We start from the raw sequence: 12,798 nt of genomic DNA on the forward strand, positions 1-12,798 counted from the left end.
AAAGTTTTGGATTTTTTTGATTCCCCTCACCTCACCTTCTTCCTTCAGCAGCGACTGTCCTCTTCTTCCTCCTCTTCTTCTTCCTCCTCCTCCCACCCAAATTCTGAGCTTTTATTTCTTTCCTAATGGGTTTGCACGCATTATTTACTTTTACATTGATTCCTATGGGAAAAATTGCTTCTACTTACAAACTTTTCTACTTAAGAACCTGGTCACGGAACGAATTAAGTTCTTAAGTAGAAGTACCACTGTATTTATATAATAATTTATAATATAAATTATTATAATTTATCAGTTATCAATGTAACTCATCCATAAGGATTTGGCCAGAGCCAGTAGTGGGTTGCTACTGGTATGGTAGACGTTGGTGCACCAATAGCGAACGGTCCATTGCGTGCGCAGCTTCAGTCCTCTTGTGTGCATGTGCATACATCCAAGCAATTTTTTTGCTTCGTGCACATGCGCAGAAGCAAAATCTCATGAGGGGATGTGCATGTGTTGTGATTCAGCCTGAGGCTCCTCAGGGACCGGCTGCGTCTCTGCTGGATCCAGGCCCGGAGGAGGAGGACAGTGAACAGGAGGGGGAGGACCAGGCAGATGGGGGAGAGGAAAGTCAGGAAGAGGATGAGGGGGAGCAGCCTGAGAGCCCTGGGGGGGGGCTCTCCCCAGCCAGTAGCCTGGCCTCATTGGATGAGGAAGCACAGGCTACAATTGACATGAGACAGCGACGTGCAGCTCAGAGACGGGACCAATTAGAAAGGTATTGGCATCACTGAATTGGCAACAGCTGGGTTTGGGTGTGGTTCTCCTCAGCAGGGTTTAAAAGGCAGGCCAGCCCTTGCAGCCATGTGGAGTGTTATCAACTGGAAGTTCTGTGACCCTGCTTTGCTTCTCGGCGTCTCTGATCTTGGCTTGTGGCCTAGAAGACTGGAAGACTTGGGGGAGGCGTATGTTTGTTATCTCCAGCGTTGTTTTTGACAGCAAGAATCCTCTTTTACTGCATGGCCTTCGTGAAACATCTTTGAAGTTTCAGCGTGTTCCTGTTTGTAAGGACATTTTCTGTTACCTGTGTTTGCTTTGAATTCTATAAACTGCCTTTGATTTTTACCAGTGTGTCTGGATTCTCTTTTTGGGTTGGTGTTTGCTTCTGGAGCGACCCAGACAGAACAGCATGCAAGGGAGATTTTGGTGATTTTTTGCTTCTGCGCATGCACGGAAGCAACCCCCCCTCCCAAAAAAAATCTCATGCACGGGTCCCTTCATGGAACTTCAGCGCATTGTTGCTTCCTGTGCATGTGCAGAAGAAAAACACCTGGGGATGCACACACACGCACGCAAGAGGACCGAAGCTGTGCCCGCAGCGCATTGGTAGTGGCGGTAATGGGAATCCACCCCTGGGCCAGACCATTAGCTAGCTCCACAACTGATGTGGTGGCCTAGAAGTGGAGCTCTCCCCTCACAATCAGGAGACTGTGATTTGAATCCTAGGTAGAGGGTGATACAGTGATACCTCATCTTACAAACCCCTCGTCATACAAACTTTTCGAGATACAAACCCGGGGTTTAAGATTTTTTTGCCTCTTCTTCCAAACTATTTTCATCTTACAAACCCAAGCTGCCACCACTAGGATGCCCCGCCTCCGGACTTCTGTTGCCAGCGAAGCGCCCGTTTTTGCACTGCTGGGATTCCCCTGAGGCTCCCCTCCATGGGAAACACCACCTCCAGACTTTATTTATTTATTTATTTATTTTATTTATTTATTTATTTATTAGATTTTTATGCCGCCCCTTTCCGTAGACTAGGGGCGGCTCACAACACAATAAAAACAGTTTATAACAAATCTAATAATTTACAATTTAAAATATTTAAAAAAACCATTATTAAACAGACATACACACAAGCATACCATACATAAATTGTATAGGCCTGGGGGAGATATCTCAGTTCCCCCATGCCTGACGACAAAGGTGGGTTTTAAGAAGTTTGCGAAAGGCGAGGAGGGTAGGGGCAGTTCTAATCTCTGGGGGGGAGCTGGTTCCAGAGAGTCGGGGCCGCCACAGAGAAGGCTCTTCCCCTAGGGCCCGCCAACCGACATTGTTTAGTTGACAGGACCCGGAGAAGGCCCACTCTGTGGGACCTAATCGGTCGCTGGGATTCGTGCGGCAGAAGGCGGTCTCGGAGATATTCTGGTCCGATGCCATGAAGGGCTTTAAAGGTCATAACCAACACTTTGAATTGTGACCGGAAATTGATGGGCAACCAATGCAGACTGCGGAGTGTTGGTGTAACATGGGCATACCCAGGGAAGCCCATGACTGCTCTCGCAGCTGCATTCTGCACGATCTGAAGTTTCCAAACACTTTTCAAAGGTAGCCCCATGTAGAGAGCATTACAGTAGTCGAACCTCGAGGTGATGAGGGCATGAGTGACTGTGAGTAGTGAGTCCCGGTCCAAATAGGGCCGCAACTGGTGCACCAGGCTAACCTGGGCAAACACCCCCCTCGCCACAGCTGTTGCTGGGAATCGCAGCAGCGCAAAAAGGGCGCTTAGCTGGCAATGGAAGTCCAGAGGTGGGGTTTCCCAGCGAGGGGAGCGTCAGCGAAATCACAGCATCACAAAAACACGGAAGTCAGGAGGTGGGGTTTCGAGGACTTCCGTGTTTTTGCGATGCTGCAATTTCGCTGAGACTCCCCTCGCTGGGAAACCCTACTTCCGGACTTCCGTTGCCAGCGAAGCCCCCGTTTTTGTGCTGCTGGGATTCCCCTGCTGGGATTCCCCCGCAGCATCACAAAAACACGGAAGTCCAGAGGTGGGGTTTCCCATGGAGGGGAGCCTCAGGGAAATCCCAGCATCTTCTGTACTGTGTCATTTGTTTGCGCTTCTTATATTTTGGAGGTATTTTTCCATTTGGTGTTTAATCCGATACACAGATGGAGCTAAAGATTAAGCAGGAAACGGTTAATAACCTGTGAAGCTTTGGAAATTTCCCCCTGCCTCTTGCCGAAAGCTAGCATGGAGAGAACATGAGATTCCAGTATGACAGATTTGCATAGTTTTGGATCAGTTACCGTGCGCAACATTCACAAAATAACTTGGTTCAAGTAATTTGCCTTTCCTGCCTTTCCCTACATAACAGGTGAATCGTGCAACTACCCGTCTTTTTTATTCCTTTTTTTTTATTCCTAACTTTCTGCACCATCAATTGTTATCGTTTCCTGACACCATCTGCTTCTTATGCTGAAACCAATTTGTACTCTCTTTTTGAGCTTAGCCTCTTTTTAAATTAACTTAAAATTAGATTTGTTTTACATTATATTGTTATTGCTGTGAGCCGCCCGGAGTCTGCGGAGAGGGGCGGCATACAAATCTGATTAAACTTAAACTTAAACTCTAAACTTTTCTAACCTTGCAAATCCATAGCCTGGGTTCATCATTTGAAATCTGGCTGTGTACTATTAATACGTCCATCTTTATCCATTTATCCATTCAAAAATCTCTCTTTTTATGATGCTAAAACCTTTATTTTGGGGTGGAGCAACAGGATGGAGTTGAGCTGAGTTCTGAGTTCACAGCAGATTTTTTTTCTGTGCACCCTTGGTGAGAAATATCTGCTGCTACCTTAAAGGGTTTGTTTGTTTGTTTGTTTGTCTATTTATCTATCTATCTATCTATTTATTTATTCATTTATTTCTTTATTCATTTATTTATTGGATTTGTAGTAAAAACAGCATGTAACAATCCAATACTAAAACAACTAAAAAACCCTTATTGTAAAACCAAACATACATACAAACATACCATGCATAAATTGTAAGGGCCTAGGGGGAAATAATATCTCAGTTCCCCCATGCCTGACGGCAGAGGTGGGTTTTAAGGAGTTTACGAAAGGTGAGGAGGGTGGGGGCAATTCTAATCTCCGGGGGGAGTTGGTTCCAGAGGGCCGGGGCCATCACAGAGAAGGCTCTTCCCCTGGGCCCCGCCAAACGACATTGTTTAGTTGACGGGACCCGGAGAAGGCCCACTCTGTGGGATCTAACTGGTCGCTGGGATTCGTGCAGCAGAAGGCAGTCCCTGAGATAATCTCGTTCGGTGCCATGAAGGGCTTTATAGGTCATAACCAACACTTTGAATTGTGACCGGAAACTGATCGGCAACCAATGCAGACTGCGGAGTGTTGGTGTTACATGGGCATATTTGGGAAAGCCCATGATTGCTCTCGCAGCTGCATTCTGCATGATCTGAAGTTTCCGAACACTTTTCAAAGGTAGCCCCAGTAGTCGAGCCTCGAGGTGAAATAAGGTTCAGGAGGAAAGTGTTTTTAATAGGAAAGTGAACACAAGAACAAGGGGGCACAATCTGAGGTTAGTTTGGGGAAAGATCAGAAGCAACCTGAGAAAATATTATTTTACTGAAAGGGTAGTAGATCCTTGGAACAAACTTCCAGCAGACGTGGTTGGTAAATCCACAGTAACTGAATTGAAACATGCCTGGGATAAACATATATCCCTCCTAAGATAAAATACAGGAAATAGTATAAAGGCAGACTAAATGGACCATGAGGTCTTTTTCTGCCATCAATCTATGTTTCTACCTAGGATTGAACTCCCAACCTTCATAGTGAGGGGCAACCATCTTCACTAGGCCTCCATAACAAATAACAATGACAGAATTGGAAGGGACCTTGGAGGTCTTCTAGTCCAACCCCCTGCTTAGGCAGGAAACCCTACACCACTTCAGACATATGGTTATCCAACAACTTCTTTAAAACTTCTAGTGTTGGAGCATTCATGACTTCTGGAGGCAAGCTGTTCCATTAGTTAATTGTTCTCACTGTCAGGAAATTTCTCCTTAGTTCTAAGTTACTTCTCTCCTTGTTTAGTTCCCACCCATTGCTTCTTGTTCTACCCTCAGGTGCTTTGGACCATACCGCTCTCAAATATATATCTTTATCCATGCAATGATATCCATAGATATAACTTTATCCATTCCATAATGGGCTGGATTTTTTTTTTGTTACCCATGATCTTCGATTAACGGATCTCTATTGATCATACTCAAAATAATACCTTAACTCGGGGCTATCATAAAATCCTTAACCACTATTAACATAAAACTGCATAAGTTTAAAGAAAAGAAGGACCAGGGGAGACAGGATAGGAGTCTTCCAATATCTCAGGGGTTGCCACAAATAAGGAGTCAACCTATTCTCCAAAGCACCTGAAATAAACTATAATGCAGCTTGAGAAATCAAACCACTTTAACTGGTGAAAGCAAATCTCACAATAACCTGGAACTCCAAATATAAACTGAGTAAACAAGACCTCGCAGATAACCCTCACTCCGTAAAAGACCTTGGAATATTCCTATCAAATGACCTAAGTGCCAAAGCCCACTGCAACAACATTGCCAAAAAGGTTTCAAGAGTTGTTAACCTAATCCTACGTAGCTTCTGCTCCAGCAATCTCACACTACTTACCAGAGCTTACAAAACCTTCGCCAAACCCATCCTTGAATACAGCTCATCTGCTTGGAACCCATACCGCATCTCGGACATTAACACCCTTGAAAATGTCCAAAGATACTTCACCAGAAGAGCCCTTCACTCCTCCACTCGAAACAGAATACCCTACGAAACCAGACTCACTATCCTGTGTCTAGAAAGCTTACAACTATGACACCTTAAGCATGATCTAAGTATTGCCCACAAGATCATATGCTGCAATGTCCTCCCTGTCAACGACTACTTCAGCTTCAACCACAACAACACACGAGCACACAACAAATTCAAACTTAATATTAACCGCTCCAAACCTGACTGCAAAAAATACGACTTTAGTAATCGAGTTATCAAAGCATGGAACTCTTTACCTGACTCTGTAGTGTCATCCCCTAACCCCCAACATTTTACCCTAAGACTATCCACGGTTGACCTTTCCAGATTCCTAAGAGATCAGTAAGGGGTGTGCGTAAATGCACCAGCCTGCCTTCCATCCCGTGTCCTAATGTCTTTCTTATATAAGAAAAAGGCAAACTCAGTTCATAAAATAATCCAATAAAACAAAATGAATAATGTGTCAGATCACACTAGCAGTCTTTGGTTCTTTCTCAGTGCTATAAAGCCCTTCATGGCACCGGACCAGGGTATCTACGAGACTGCCTTCTGCCGCACGAATCCCAGCGACCGGTTAGATCCCACAGAGTTGGTCTCCTCCGGGTCCCGTCAACTAAACAGTGTCGTTTGGCGGGACCCAGAGGAAGAGCCTTCTCTGTGGCGGCTCCGACCCTCTGGAATCAGCTCCCTCCAGAGATTAGAACTGCCCCCACCCTCCTTGCCTTTTGTAAACACCTTAAAACCCACGTCTGTCGTCAAGCGTGGGGGAACTGAAACATCTCCCCCTGCCTATGTAGTTTTCTGTGTATGATATGACTGTATGTATGTTTTTTATATATTGGGGTTTCTTGTTTTTTAGACTTTTTAAATGTATTATTGTTATTTTAGAGTTTAACTATTAGATTTGTCGTTAAATATTGTTTTTATTTATTTTTATTTATTTATTCTTTGTCCAATATACAATACATATGAAGGAGAATAGACATTAAGTGATATATATAATGATAGAAAGTAAGAAAGAAGAGAGGTTGGAGGAAAGGAGAGAAAATGTATGAGATATGAGATAAAGAAAGAAGATTGGACAGGGGACGATAGGCACATCAGTGCACTTATGTACGCCCCTTACTGGCCTCTTAGGAACTTGGAGAGGTCAATCGTGGAGAGTCTTAGGGAGAAATGTTTGGGGCTGGGGACTGACACCACTGAGTCTGGCAATGAGTTCCACGCTTCGACAACTCAATTGTTAAAGTCATATTTTTTACAGTCAAGTTTGGAGCGGTTGATGTTAAGTTTGAATCTGTTGCGTGCTCTTGTGTTGTTGTGGTTGAAGCTGAAGTAGTCATTGACCGGAAGGACGTTGCAGCATATGATCTTGTGGGCAATACTTAGATCGTGTTTTAGGCGTCGCAGTTCTAAGCTTTCAAGATCCAGGATAGTTAGTCTATTTTCGTAAGGTATCATTGCTGTGAGCCGCCCTGAGTCTACGGAGAGGGGCGGCATACAAATCTAATAAATAATAATAATATTAAATGAAATACAAAACATATACAACAAGCAATAAACAATAATCAACAATTTTAAAAAATAGGCGTAGCTTTCTTTAGGCCTACCGTGTTTCCCTGAAAGTAAGACAGTGTCTTACTTTCTTTTTATCCCCAAAAGCCCCACTATGTCTTACTTTCGGGGTATGTCTTATATTGGAAAAAAATTGTCGAATTTTTTGTTTTAACCATAAAATTAACATTTATTAACAACCTGAACAGACGGAGGCGGCAGACGCGGTGATGTATGGAGGGGGGGCGGCGCGGAAGTGGGCAGGAGGCGGTGGGCAGCTAGATGAGAGGGAGGCGGCAATACCCCCGTGTTTCCCCGAAAGTAAGACATATGTCTTACTTTCGGGGTACGGCTTATATTAGCCGACCCCCCTGAAACCCCCGATACGTCTTACAATCGGGGGTGTCTTACTATCGGGGAAACAGGGTATAAATCGAATGCATTTGAATACCGAGAGGAAGTGCCACTTAAGTGCCCATCCTTGAAAAGAAATATGCGAGGAACTGCTAGCCACGATTCATAGCCCAGTCATTCTAAGGCGCGATAAAAATGTTAAAAGGAACCTCTTGAAAACCATAAAGAGGTGATCGATGTATCTCTAAAAAGTTAATGGCAGAGAAGGACAAAGGAGAAAAAGAATCTAGATGGAGGGCAATGAAAGAGAGGGCACCAAGAGATGGATTGCTGCCCATCGTCGCTGAACTAAATGACTTTTAACATTTTATGAACAGTTTAATTGGAGTATTAATTCTTCAAAGATCGGGATCTTTCATATTCTTGCGGCCCTGGAAAATGCTGAAGATCGCAGCAAGCAAAGTTATTATCTTCCTGGATAAAGAAAGCTTTCTAAGCGGAAATCTAAGCAATCAGTCTGTTTTTATCACTCGTGTCCTGCGATATTATGATGTAGAAATAAAAGTATCCATATTGTCCATGAGAAAGAAGGTTACATCTATATTAAGATGCTACCTCTAGTAAACCAAGGACATATTAGCTTATTTTTCGGAGTATAAGGTGCACCAGAGTATAAGACACACTTTAGTTTTGGGGGAGGAAAATAGGAAAAATAATCTACTTACCAGGTATTCATCTGGCTAGCATCCTTAACCAGCACATAATTTTATTCCCTGGTTAGAGTTTTAAAATTTCCGGTGTTGGTTATGACCTTTAAAGCCCTACATGGCACTGAACCAGAGTACCTCCGGAACCGCCTGCTACCGCACGAATCCCAGTGACCGATAAGGTCCCACAGAGTTGGCCTTCTCTGGGTACCGTCGACTAAATAATTTCGTCTGGCGGGCCCCAGGGGAAGAGCCTTCTCTGTGGAGGCCCCGGCCCTCTGGAACCAACTCCCCCCGGAGATTAGAACTGCTCCCACCCTCCTTGTCTTCTGTAAACTACTCAAGACCCACCTATACCGCCAGGCATGGGGGATTTGAGACATTTCCCCCAGGCTCCTTATAATTTATGTTTGGTATGTATGTGTTGTCTGGTTTTAATATGATAGGGTTTTAGTTATTTCTTTTAATATTAGATTTCTGCCACTATAATATTGTTTTTACCATTGTTGTGAGCCGCCCCGAGTCTTCGGAGAGGGGCGGCATACAAATGTAATAAATTGAATTGAATTGAATTAAAAAACCTTATTTGCAGAGAGTAACCATGAAAAAGCTTGCAAGCCAGTAAGAGCTGGGAACATCATTAGCACCTGGAAAGAAACATTTGGAGCAAGTAGAGCAATGGGAAATTTATTTATTTATTATTTATTTTATTATTTGGATTTGTAATGCCGCCCCTCTCCGAAGACTCGGGGCAGCTCACAACAAGTACCCTGCGAAGACGTAGGGCTTGAAAAACATTATTTGCAGAGAGTAACAATGAAAGACCTTGCAAGCCCATAAGACATGGGAACAGCGTTAGCACCTAGTTAGGGCTGGAAAGAAACATTCGGAGCAAGTAGAACATTTGGGGGAAGAAAAACCTTCGCTGGTGGAAGACTTCCCTGCACTTTCCTTGTCGCTCCCCCACCCCACTTCGATGCCCGGCTCTGCTGCGCAGCCTTGGAAAAGGCTGCACAGGGGGTTGGTTTTCTGTGCGCGGCCGGGCATGTTAGAGGGAACACTAGTTGTGGGCGTGGCTTATTTTGTGGGTGTGGCTTGCAGGCCATGTGACCAGGTGGGAGTGGTTTGACAATCATGTGACGGGGTGGTTTAAAGAGCATGTGACTGGGTGGGAGTGGCTTACAGAGCAAGGTAAGTTTTCAAATAGGTGCTTGTACTCTTCTTTTCAATTGATTAAGTCCCATTATGTGAATAGCCACAAAAAGGACAAATGATAGACAGCATTATTGGTTGAGGAGCACAGTAATATTTGTACTTAACCCACAAGGTTCAATATGATAACAGATCCTACGTAGCTTCTGCTCAGGCAATCTCACTCTACTCACAAGAGCCTACAAAACTTTTGCCAGACCCATCCTAGACTACTGCTCATCTGTCTGGAACCCATACCACATCTCAGACATCAACACCCTTGAAAATGTCCAAAGATATTTCACCAGAAGAGCCCTTCACTCCTCCACTCGAAACAGAATATCCTACGAAAATAGACTAACAATCCTGGGCCTAGAAAGCCTAGAACTACGGCGCCTAAAACACGATTTGAGTATTACCCACAAGATCATATGCTGCAACGTCCTACCAGTCAATGACTACTTCAGCTTCAACCGCAATAACACAAGAGCACGCAACAGATTCAAACTTAATACGAACCGCACCAAACTTAACTGTAAAAAATATGATTTCAACAATCGAGTTATCGAAGTGTGGAACTCATTACCGGACTCAATTGTGTCAACCCCTAACCCCCAACACTTCTCCCTTAGACTCTCCACGATTGACCTCTCCAGGTTCCTAAGAGGCCAGTAAGGGGCGTAAATAAGTGCACTGGAGTGCCTTTCGTCCCCTGTCCAATTATCTTTCGTTTCTTTCACCTATCTTATATATTCTCTTCCTTTCTTATATCCTCTCCTCTAAGTTCTCTTTCACCATCACATGTCTATTTTTCTTCCTATGTATTTGTGTATTGGACAAATGAATAAATAAAAAATAAATAAAAAGATTAGGCAAGTAGCTCAATTTTCTTTCATTGCTATCAAAGTTCAGTTCTAGAGAACGATTAAAACAAAGCGTTTATGAGTGAAAACATACTATTTAAATATTTCCTATTTTAAAAGTAATTAAGGATCATACTAAGGTACTAGAGAAGGAAGAACAATAAAAAAACTATTAAGTATTCAATATTCAATGCATTAATTTACCATCCTACTGTGTCCCTCCGCCCCTCCCCCCCTGGGGGCAGCAGCCCATTACTGGTCATATGTAAAACTACATTACCCAGTGTGCAATCTAACTACAATTCCCCTAATGCAATGTCTTAAAGACACATGTCTTAATTCAAGCTCACGATACTGCTCAAAAAAAAATAAAGGGAACACTCAAAGAATACATCCTAGATCTGAATGAATGAAATATTCTCATTGAATACTTTGTTCTGTACAAAGTTGAATGTGCACAACAGCATGTGAAATTGATTGTCAATCAGTGTTGCTTCCTAAGTGTTTGATTTCACAGAAATAGAAATAGATTTCACATTCAATAAATAGTGCATAAATTTATTACCCCCACTCTGTCCCCCACCCATTGAGGCAAAAGCCCATTACTGTGCATAACCCCATTCATTAAGTACTGTTTATTGATATGATGGTACTAGAATTGGGGTGTAAATTCTGTTTCTTTTATAGCAATTTCCTTATTTAGCTATAATGAAATGGCTATTAAATCCACCAGATGGCAGTCTTGTGATCTATTAAAATAAAGGACGCATTATGCATTAAATCCGGCTACCGTAATGGGGATGGATTTTTTTTAAAATTGCATTAAATGAACAAAATGTTCTTTTTACCATGTTAACTTTTTGGCTTGTTTTTTTGATTTGCAATCCGAAATGTTTTCAGTTAAAAGGCCTAGAGCAGTGATGGCTAACCTTTTGGGGTATAATTTTTTTTAAAAAAATTCTCCAACTTAAGATAAAACATACGTAAATAACAAAACACAATACCAATATCCAACCAGATATGCCAAATTTTCATATTATTAATGTGCTTTAAGGAGTTTCTTTACTTTCTACCTTCCCCTTAACTCCGTCTCTCCAACATTATAAGTAGCACTAAATGTTTGAAAACAAAAACAAAGAAAGAAAAAGAAAACCCCCAAATATATCCTCAATATCTAAAATTCTATAAATCCCATTTTCATCATTATTTACGGAGAAAGGGAAAGAGAAAAGAAAAAGAAAACAAAATCCCTCTCACTCCAACATTTAGCTGATTCCCTAAGGAGAATAATTTTCCCATGTAAAATAATGCAAAAACATGAACTATCTTAGATTTGTGTTTGTTTGTTTGTTTGTTTGTTTATTTATTTATTTATTTAATTTGTATGCCGCCCCTCTCTGCAGACTCGGGGCGGCTCACAGCAATAGTAGAAAACAATGTAAAATACAAATCTAATATTTAAAAAACTAAAACCCCGTAATTTAAAAAACATATACACAACATACCATACATAAACTATATAGGCCTGGGGAAGACGTCTCAGTTCCCCCATGCTTGACGGCAGAGGTGGGTCTTAAGGAGTTTACGAAAGGCAAGGAGGGTAGGGGCAATCCTAATCTCTGGGGGGAGCTGGTTCCAGTCCACAGGGTCAGGGCTGCCACAGAGAAGGCTCTTTCCCTGGATCCCGCCAGGCGACATTGTTTAATCGACGGGACCCGGAGAAGGCCAACTCTGTGGGACCTAACTGGTCGCTGGGATTCGTGTGGCAGAAGGCGGTCCCTTACATTAGCAACTAGTGCTGCCACCATTTCTATTAAATTCTGTTCAAATACAGTGCCTCCAAGGGAAATAACTCAACTGTGTGTTTTATTTTGCTTTACTCAGCTTATTTAACGTGACTTTGGCCAGGGATGATAAAGCTGGTCACGGAAACCAGGACTAAAACTTAAGCTTCCAACAAATTACTTCTCCGGATTTGGAAGATAATAATTCCTTCCTTTTCATTATCAGCAAAAATATGTTACAATGTGTGTTTATGTATGTATGTATGTATGTATGTATGTATGTATGTATGTATGTACGTATTGTATGTATGTATGTATGTATGTATGTATGTATGTATAAATGAAGAGGCAAAAGCCATCACGATCTCCAGAACGTTTAAATTTCATTAAAAACTACTAAAATTAACTAAGCTTCTGTTAGTCTCTACTAATGTTCTGGAGATCACAATAGCTTTTGCCTCTTCATTTATACAGTACATACGCCCGGAACTTGCATTTTTAGGACAATTCTTGTATGTATGTGAGGAGGCTTTCCCTTCTCTTCCAAAAGCAGTCATTACTTTTGAGACATGACCTCTTGAAACGCCAAACATTTGGACACTTTCTGTTGCACTAGCGCTTGCTATTCGAGCACCAACAATTTGGCCTCTTTGAAAGTCTGAGAGGTCTGCCATTTCTAGAAGGTTATAACCGATTCCCTTAAATTTCTGTAAAAAAAAATAGTTTAAAGAAA

The sequence above is a fragment of the Erythrolamprus reginae genome, chromosome 7 (assembly GCF_031021105.1).
Source record: "Erythrolamprus reginae isolate rEryReg1 chromosome 7, rEryReg1.hap1, whole genome shotgun sequence".
Classification (NCBI taxonomy): domain Eukaryota; kingdom Metazoa; phylum Chordata; class Lepidosauria; order Squamata; family Dipsadidae; genus Erythrolamprus; species Erythrolamprus reginae.